Raw genomic sequence first — 8,967 nt, 5'->3', positions numbered from 1 at the left:
TTTCATGAATAGTACTTTCAAGACAAGCCTCAAAAAGTCTTGCATAAGAGTTAAATCATAAAGCAATAGATTCATAATAGAAGGTTTTGAAGCAACACAAAGGAAGATTTAAGTTTCAGCTGTTGCTTTCAACTTTCAACATGTATATCTCATGGATAATTGTCAACACAAAGTAATATGATGAGTGCAATAAGCAAGCATGTAAGAATCAACGCACACAGTTGACACAAGTGTTTGCTTCTAAGATAGAAAGAAGCATAAAACCTCCTATAAGTTGCAATCCTCATGCATCGAATAATAATAGTGCTCGCACCTTGTCCTAATTAGCTCGGATTTCCATGGATTATCATTGCATTACATATGTTTCAACCAAGTGTCACAAAGGGGTACCTCTATGCCACTTGTACAAAGGTCCAAGGAGATAGATCGCATTTGATTTCTCGATTTTGATAGATCTCAACTTGAGGACATCCATACCGGGACAACATAGAAAACAGATAATGGACTCCTCTTTTATGCTTTAAGCATTCAACAACAGATAATATTCTCATAAGAGATTTGAGGATTAATGTCCAAGCTGAAACTTCCACCATGATACATGGCTTTGGTTGGCGGCCCAATGTTCTTCTCTAACAATATGCATACTTAAACCATTCAACTCATGGAAAATCTCCCTTACTTCAGACAAGACGAACATGCATAGCAACTCACATGATATTCAACAAGCAACTTATAAGAAATAAGATACATAAGCGACATATTCATTACCACAATAGTTTTTTAGGCTACTTTCCCATGAGCTATGTATTCAAAGACAAGGAATGAAATTTTAAAGGTAGCACGCAAGCAATTTACTTGGAATGGTAGAAAAATACCACATAGTAGGTAGTTATGGTGGACACAAGTGGCATAGGTTTTGGCTCAAGGTTTTGGATGCACGAGAAGCATTCCCTCTCAGTACAAGGCTTTGGCTAGCAAGGTTGTTCGAAGCAAACACAAATATGAACCGGTACAACAAAACTTACATAAGAACATATTGCAAGCATTATAAGACTCTACACTGTCTTCCTTGTTGCTAAAACACTTTTACCAGAAAATATCTAGACTTTAGAGAGACCAATCAAGCAAACCAAATTTCAACAAGCTCTACGGTAGTTCTCCACTAATAGGTTTAAACCACATCATGCAAGAGCTTAAACATGATCTACTGAAGAAATCAAAACAATTGCCAAGTATCAAATTATTCAAGACAATATACCAATTACCACATGAAGCATTTTCTGTTTCCAACCAAATAGCAATAAATGCAGCAGCTTTTAACTTTTGCCATTGAACATTAAAAGTAAAACGAAGAACACCAGTGTTCATATGAAAAAGCGGAGCGTGTCTCTCTCCCACACAAGCATGATAGGATCCAATTTATTCAGAGAGCTAAGATAACAAAACGAAAATAAAAGCACACAGACGCTCCAAGTAAAGTACATAAAATGTGACGGAATAAAAATATAGTTTCACTAGAGGTGACCTGATAAGTTATTGATGAAGAAGGGGATGCCTTGGGCATCCCCAAGCTTAGTTGCTTGAGTCTTCTTGAAATATGCAGGGATGAACCACGGGGGCATCCCCAATCTTAGACTTTTCACTCTTCTTGATCATATTATATCATCCTCCTCTCTTGATCCTTGAAAACTTCCTCCACACCAAACTCAAAACAATCTCATTAGAGGGTTAGTGCATAATAAAAAATTCACATGTTCAGAGAGGACACAATCATTCCCAACACTTCTGGACATTACCCAAGGTTACTGAAATTTAATGGAGCAAAGAAACCCGCTCAAACACAGTAAAAGAGGCAATGTGAAATAAAAGGCAGAATCTGTCGTAACGTAACAGTCCGTAAAGACGAATTTTTTCGAGGCACTTAACATGCTCAGATGAAGAAGCTCAAATTGAATGAAAGTTGCGTACATATCTGAGGATTACTCATGAATTTTTTCAGATTTTTAGATTCTCCTACAGAGAGATCAACTCAAATTCGTGACAGCTAAAAATCTGTTTCTGCGCAGAAATCCAAATCTAGTATCAACTTTCTATCAAAGACTTTACTTGACACAACAATGCAATAAAATAAAGATAAGGAGAGGTTGCTACAGTAGTAACAACTTCCAAGACACAAAAAAACAGTAGCAAAATAAAAACATGGGTTATCTCCCAAGAAGTGCTTTCTTTATAGCCATTAAGATGGGCTCAGTAATTTTAATGATGCTCACATAAGGATGAGAGTTGAAGCAAAGAGAGCATCAAAAAGCAAGTATGAAACAAACTTAAGCCTAACCCGCTTCCTATGCATAGGAATCTTGTACACAAATAAATTCATGAAGATCAAAGTGACAAGCATTGGAAGATAAAACACGAGTAACTTCAAAATTTTCAGCATGTAGAGAGGTGTTTTAGTACCATGAAAATTTCTACAACCATATTTTCCTCTCTCATAATAATTTCCAATAGCATCATGAACAAACTCAACAATATTACTATCACATAAAGCATTCTTATTCACATGCATAAAAGTATCATTACTCTCCACATAAGCATAATCAATTTTATTAGTAATAGTGGGAGTAAAACTATCACAACCATCATTGTAATCATCATAAATTGCAGGCATTGTATAATCATAATAAACTTTATCCTCCATAGTAGGTGGCACCAAAATACCACTATCATTATAATCATCATAAATGGGAGGAAAAGTATCATCAAAGAAAATTTTCTCCTCAATGCTTGGGGGACTAAAAATATCATGCTCATCAAAACCAGCTTCCCCAAGCTTAGAATTTTCCATAGCATTAGCAACAATGGTGTTCAAAGCATTCATACTAATAACGTTGCCATTAGCATGCATATAAAGTTCCATAGGTTTTTTAATTTCCTCTTCAAACACCTCATGTCCTAACTCGAGATAAATACTATAAAGATCTCTAATATTTTTGTTGTTTCCCATTAAGCCTAACTAGTGAAATAAAAACAAGAAACAAAAAGATATAATTGCAGAATCTAAAGGAAATAGCTTCGAGCACTCACACACCGGCAACAGTGCTAGGAAATAGCTTAGTAGTCGGAGGATGTGAATACCTTTTACCTTACCTCCTCGGCAACGGCGCCAGATAATAGCTTGATGTCTACGCACGCTTCTATTCCTGTAGACAGTGTTGGGCCTCCAAGAGCAGAGGTTTGTAGAACAGCAGCAAGTTCCCCTTAAGTGAATCACCCAAGGTTTATCGAACTCAGGGAGGTAGAGGTCAAAGATATCCCTCTCAAGCAACCCCTGCAATTAAGATACAAGAAGTCTCTTGTGTCCCCAACACACCTAATACACTTGTCGGATGTATAGGTGCACTAGTTCGGCGAAGAGATAGTGAAATACAAGTAATATGGATGATTATAAGTAGTAATTGCAATCTGAAATAAAAATGGCAGCAAGCGAACATGTAGCAGAACTTGTTGGAAACAGTGTTTCAATACTTAGAAACAAGGCCTAGGGATCACACTTTCACTAGTGGACACTCTCAACAATGATCACATAATTGGACAATTAGATAACTTCTCTTCACTTGTGCTACTCTGAATTACTCTCCTATTGGAATCACTAATCATCACGTAGTGGCTACAAAAGCTCCACTCAAAGTTCATCAAGTACTTGACAAACACCACTCATAGGGATATCCTCATCAAATCATAATCCAAGATAATACCGTTGCAATTTAGACCGAGTACTAACATAGCATACACACTGTCAACAATAGCTATGAAAGGGGGAATAGATCACATCAATACTATCATAATAATAGTTAACTTCATAATCCACAAGAGATTACAATCATAGCCTACGCCAAGTACTACATGATGCACACGCTGTCCACTTTACATCATGGAGGAGGAATAGACTACTTTAATAACATCACTAGAGTAGCACATAGATTAATAGTGATACAAAGCTCATGATCACATAAAGATCACACCATGGGAGAGAGAGATGAACCACATAGCTACCGGTAGAGCCCTCAGCCTCGGGGGAGAACTACTCCCTCCTCATCATGGGAGACAACAACGGCGATGAAGATGGCGGTGGAGTCGATGGAGATGGATTCCGGGGGCAATTCCCCGTCCCGGCGGCGTGCCGGAACAGAGATTCTGTCCCCCGAAACTTGTCTTCGCGATGGCGGCGGCTACGGAACTCTTTGTGGAATATGACTTGTTGTTTTAGGGTTTTCGTGACGGAAGGAATATATAGGCGAAGGGGCGATGTCGGTGGAGTCCCGAGGGGCCCACCCCATAGGGCGGCGCGGCTAGGGGTGGGGCCGCGCCCCCTTAGGGTATGGCCGCCTCGTGGCTCCTCTTCGTCTCCTCTTCGGTGTTCTGGAAGCCTCCGTGGAAAATAAGACCGTGGGCTTTTGTTTCGTCCAATTCCGAGAATATTTCCTGTGTAGGATTTCTGAAACCAAAAACAGCAGTAAAACAGAACCGGCGCTTCGGCATCTTGTTAATAGGTTAGTGCCGGAAAATGCATCAAAATGATATAAAGTGTATATAAAACATGTGAGTATTGTCATAAAACTAGCATGGAACATAAGAAAATTATAGATACGTTTGAGACGTATCAGCGAGCTGAATATCCACATCAATATCTTCCAGTTCACACGGTCCAATTTCATGCCTAATCTCCTTGTAAAGATTATAAGGGATAGCACTGGAGCTCTCTCCAATATCACATAATCCATAATAGCAATGATCACCTATTTTGACAGAAAGCATAGGAACACTAGCCTTTCGAGGCTTATTAGGATACAGAACAATATTAGAAGTATCTTCACAAAAATCAATATGTTCATCTTCTACATTTTTAGTAACAAGTTCTTTTACTTTTGCTACCGCAGGTTCAACATTAATTTGCTCATCTGGTTCTGAAACTTTCTTTTTATTTTTACTAACCACAGTAGACAAAATAGAATGCTCCTTTACCTTAGCAGGGAAAGGCATCTTTTCAATATAAGGTTCAGGTAGAACGCCATCAGTTGTACTGACCTCGACAACATTAGAAGGAACACTGCTAACAATGTCTTTATAAGGCGCATGATAATTTCTCCATTTCCCTTTTGGAATATCATAATAAGAAGCAAACACCTTATATAGATTTGCAATAGTTTGGGAATCAACTCCATAAACAGCAGTAGCATCATGGAAGTAATCAGTTTTCATAAGAGTTTTAATGCATTCATAATCATAATTAATACCTAACTTTCTTCCTTTACCATTTTCCCATCCTTCAGTATTTTCTTAAATACGGTCGAGAAGATCCCATTTAGCTTCTTCCTTCATCTTGGTAAATGATCCAGAACAAGTGCTTGTGACGGTAAAGCACACGTCCGTTGGGAACCCTAAGAGGAAGGTATGATGCATACAACAGCGAGTTTTCCCTCAGTAAGAAACCAAGGTTATCAAACCAGTAGGAGATGAAGGCCACATGAAGGTTGTTGGTGAAGGAGTGTAGTGCGGCGCAACACCAGGGATTCCGGCGCCAACGTGGAACCTGCACAACACAATCAAAATACATTGCCCCAACTTAACAGTGAGGTTGTCAATCTCACCGGCTTGCTGAAAACAAAGGATTAAACGTATGGTGTGGAGAATGATGTTTGCTTGCAGAGAACAAATAAGAACAATGATTGTAGTAGGTTGTATTTCAGATGTAAAAGAATGGACCGAGGTCCACAGTTCACTAGCGGTGTCTCTCCAATAAGATAAATAACATGTTGGGTGAACAAATTATAGTTGGGCAATTGACAAATAGAGAGGGCATAACAATGCACATACATATCATGATGACTACTATGAGATTTACTTAGGGCATTACGACAAAGAACATAGACCGCCATCTAAGCATGCATCTATGCCTAAAAGTCCACCTTCGGGTTAGCATCCGCACCCCTTCCAGTATTAAGTTGCAAGCAACAGACAATTGCATTAAGTACTGTGCGTAATGTAAACAATACAAATATCCTTAGACAAAGCATTGATGTTTTATCCCTAGTGGCAACAGCACATCCACAACCTTAGAGGTTGCTGTCACTCCCCCAGATTCAATGGGACATGAACCCACTATCTAGCATAAATACTCCCTCTTGGAGTTACAAGTATCAACTGGGCCAGAGCCTCTACTAGTAACGGAGAGCATGCAAGATCATAAACAACACATATATGATAGATCGATAATCAACTTGACATAGTATTCCATATTCATTGGATCCCAACAAACACAACATGTAGCATTACAAATAGATGATCTTGATCATGATAGGCAGCTCACAAGATCTAAACATGATGGCACAATAGGAGAAGACAACCATCTAGCTATCGCTATGGACCCATAGTCCAAGGATGAACTACTCACGCATCAGTCCGGAGGCGGGCATGGTGATGTAGAGCCCTCCGGTGATGATTCCCCTCTCCGGCAGGGTGCCGGAGGTGATCTTCAGAACCCCCCGAGATGGGGTTGACGGCGGCGGCGTCTCTAGAACTTTTCTCGTATTTTTGCTCTCGGTACTATTGTTTTCTGATACGAAGGAATATATAGGCGAAGAGGCAGCATCGGGGGAGCCAGTGGGTGGGCTCCCCACACCTGGGCGCGCCTGGAGGTGGGGCCGCGCCGCCCTATGGGATGGCCCCCCTGCTGGCCGTCTCCGACTCTTCTTCGATGTTCTGGAACACTCCGTGGAAAATAGGGCCGTGGGCTTTTGTTTCGTCCAATTCCAAGAATATTTCCTGTGTAGGATTTCTGAAACCAAAAACAGCAGAAAACAGGAACTGGCTTCAGCATCTTGTTAATAGGTTAGTCCCGGAAAATGCATAAAAATGATATAAAGTATGAGTAAAACATGTAGGTATTGTCATAAAACTAGCATGGAACATAAGAAATTATAGATACGTTGGAGACGTATCAAGCATCCCCAAGCTTAGTTCCTACTCGCCCTCGAGTAGGTAAACGATAAAAAGAATAATTTCTGAAGTGACATGCTACCAACATAATCTTGATCAATACTATTGTAAAGCATATGAGATGAATGAAGTGACTCAAAGCAATGGTCTATAGTTTGCTAACAAAAAGATAATGACTAAACAACTGAATCATATAGCAAAGACTTTTCATGAATAGTACTTTCAAGACAAGCATCAAAAAGTCTTGCATAAGAGTTAACTCATAAGCAATAGATTCTTAATAGAAGGTTTTGAAGCAACACAAAGGAAGATTTAAGTTTCAGCAGTTGCTTTCAACTTTCAACATGTATATCTTATGGATAATTGTCAACACAAAGTAATATGATGAGTGCAATAAGCAAGCATGTAAGAATCAATGCACATAGTTGACATAAGTGTTTGCTTCTAAGATAGAAAGAAGTAGGTAAACTGACTCAACATAAAGTAAAAGAAAGGCCCTTCGCAGAGGGAAGCAGGGATTCAATCATGTGCTAGAGCTTTTCAAGTTTTGAAATCATATAGAGAGCATAAAAGTAAAGTTTTGAGAGGTGTTTGTTATTGTCAACGAATGGTAGTGGGCACTCTAACCCCCTCGTCAAATAGACTTCAAAGAGCGGCTCCCATGAAGGACGTTATCTCTACCAGCAAGGTAGATCATCCCTCTTCTCTTTTGTTTACACATGTACTTTAGTTTTATTTATGGATGACACTCCTCCCAACCTTTTGCTTTCACAAGCCATGGCTAACCGAATCCTCGGGTGCATTCGAACATTTCACATACCATGGAGGAGTGTCTATTTGCAAAATTAAGTTGCTTACTGATGAATCAGGGCAAAACATGTGAAGAGAATTATTAATGAAAGTTAATTAATTGGGGTTGGGAACCCCGTTGCCAGCTCTTTTTGCAAAATTATTGGATAAGCGGATGTAGCCACTAGTCCATTGGTGAAAGTCCGCCCAACAAGATTGAAAGATAAAACACCACATACTTCCTCATGAGCTATAAAACATTGACACAAATAAGAGATAATAACTTTTGAATTGTTTAAAGGTAGCACATGAAGTATTTACTTGGAATGGTAGAAAAATACCACATAGTAGGTAGTTATGGTGGACACAAATGGCATAGGTTTTGGCTCAAGGTTTTGGATGCACGAGAAGCATTCCCTCTCAGTACAAGGCGTTGGCTAGCAAGGTTGTTTGAAGCAAACACAAGTATGAACCGGTACATCAAAACTTACATAAGAACATATTGCAAGCATTATAAGACTCTACACTGTCTTCCTTGTTGCTCAAACACTTTTACCAGAAAATATCTAGACCTCAGAGAGACCAATCATGCAAACCAAATTTCAACAAGCTCTACGGTAGTTCTCCACTAATAGGTTTAAAATACATGATGAAAGAGCTTAAACATGATCTACTTGAGATCTCAAAACAATTGCAAAGTATCAAATTATTCAAGACAATATACCAATTACCACATGAAGCATTTTCTCTTTCCAACCAAATAGCAATAAGTGCAGCGGCTTTCAGCTTTTGCCATGAACATTAAAAGTAAAACGAAGAACACCAGTGTTCATATGAAAAAGCGAAGCGTGTCTCTCTCCCACACAAGAATGTTAGGATCCGATTTTATTCAGAGAATGAAAATGACAAAACGAAAATAAAAACACACAGACGCTCCAAGTAAAGTACATAAGATGTGACGGAATAAAAATATAGTTTCACTAGAGGTGACATGATAAGTTGTTGATGAAGAAGGGGATGCCTTGGGCATCCCCAAGCTTAGACGCTTGAGTCTTCTTGAAATATGCAGGGATGAACCACGGGGGCATCCCCAAGCTTAGACTTTTCACTCTTCTTGATCATGTTATATCATCATCCTCTCTTGATCCTTGAAAACTTCCTCCACACCAGACTCAAAACAAT

The sequence above is a fragment of the Lolium rigidum genome, chromosome 2 (assembly GCF_022539505.1).
Source record: "Lolium rigidum isolate FL_2022 chromosome 2, APGP_CSIRO_Lrig_0.1, whole genome shotgun sequence".
Taxonomy (NCBI): Eukaryota; Viridiplantae; Streptophyta; class Magnoliopsida; order Poales; family Poaceae; genus Lolium; species Lolium rigidum.
This window is presented reverse-complemented; position numbering follows the sequence as displayed.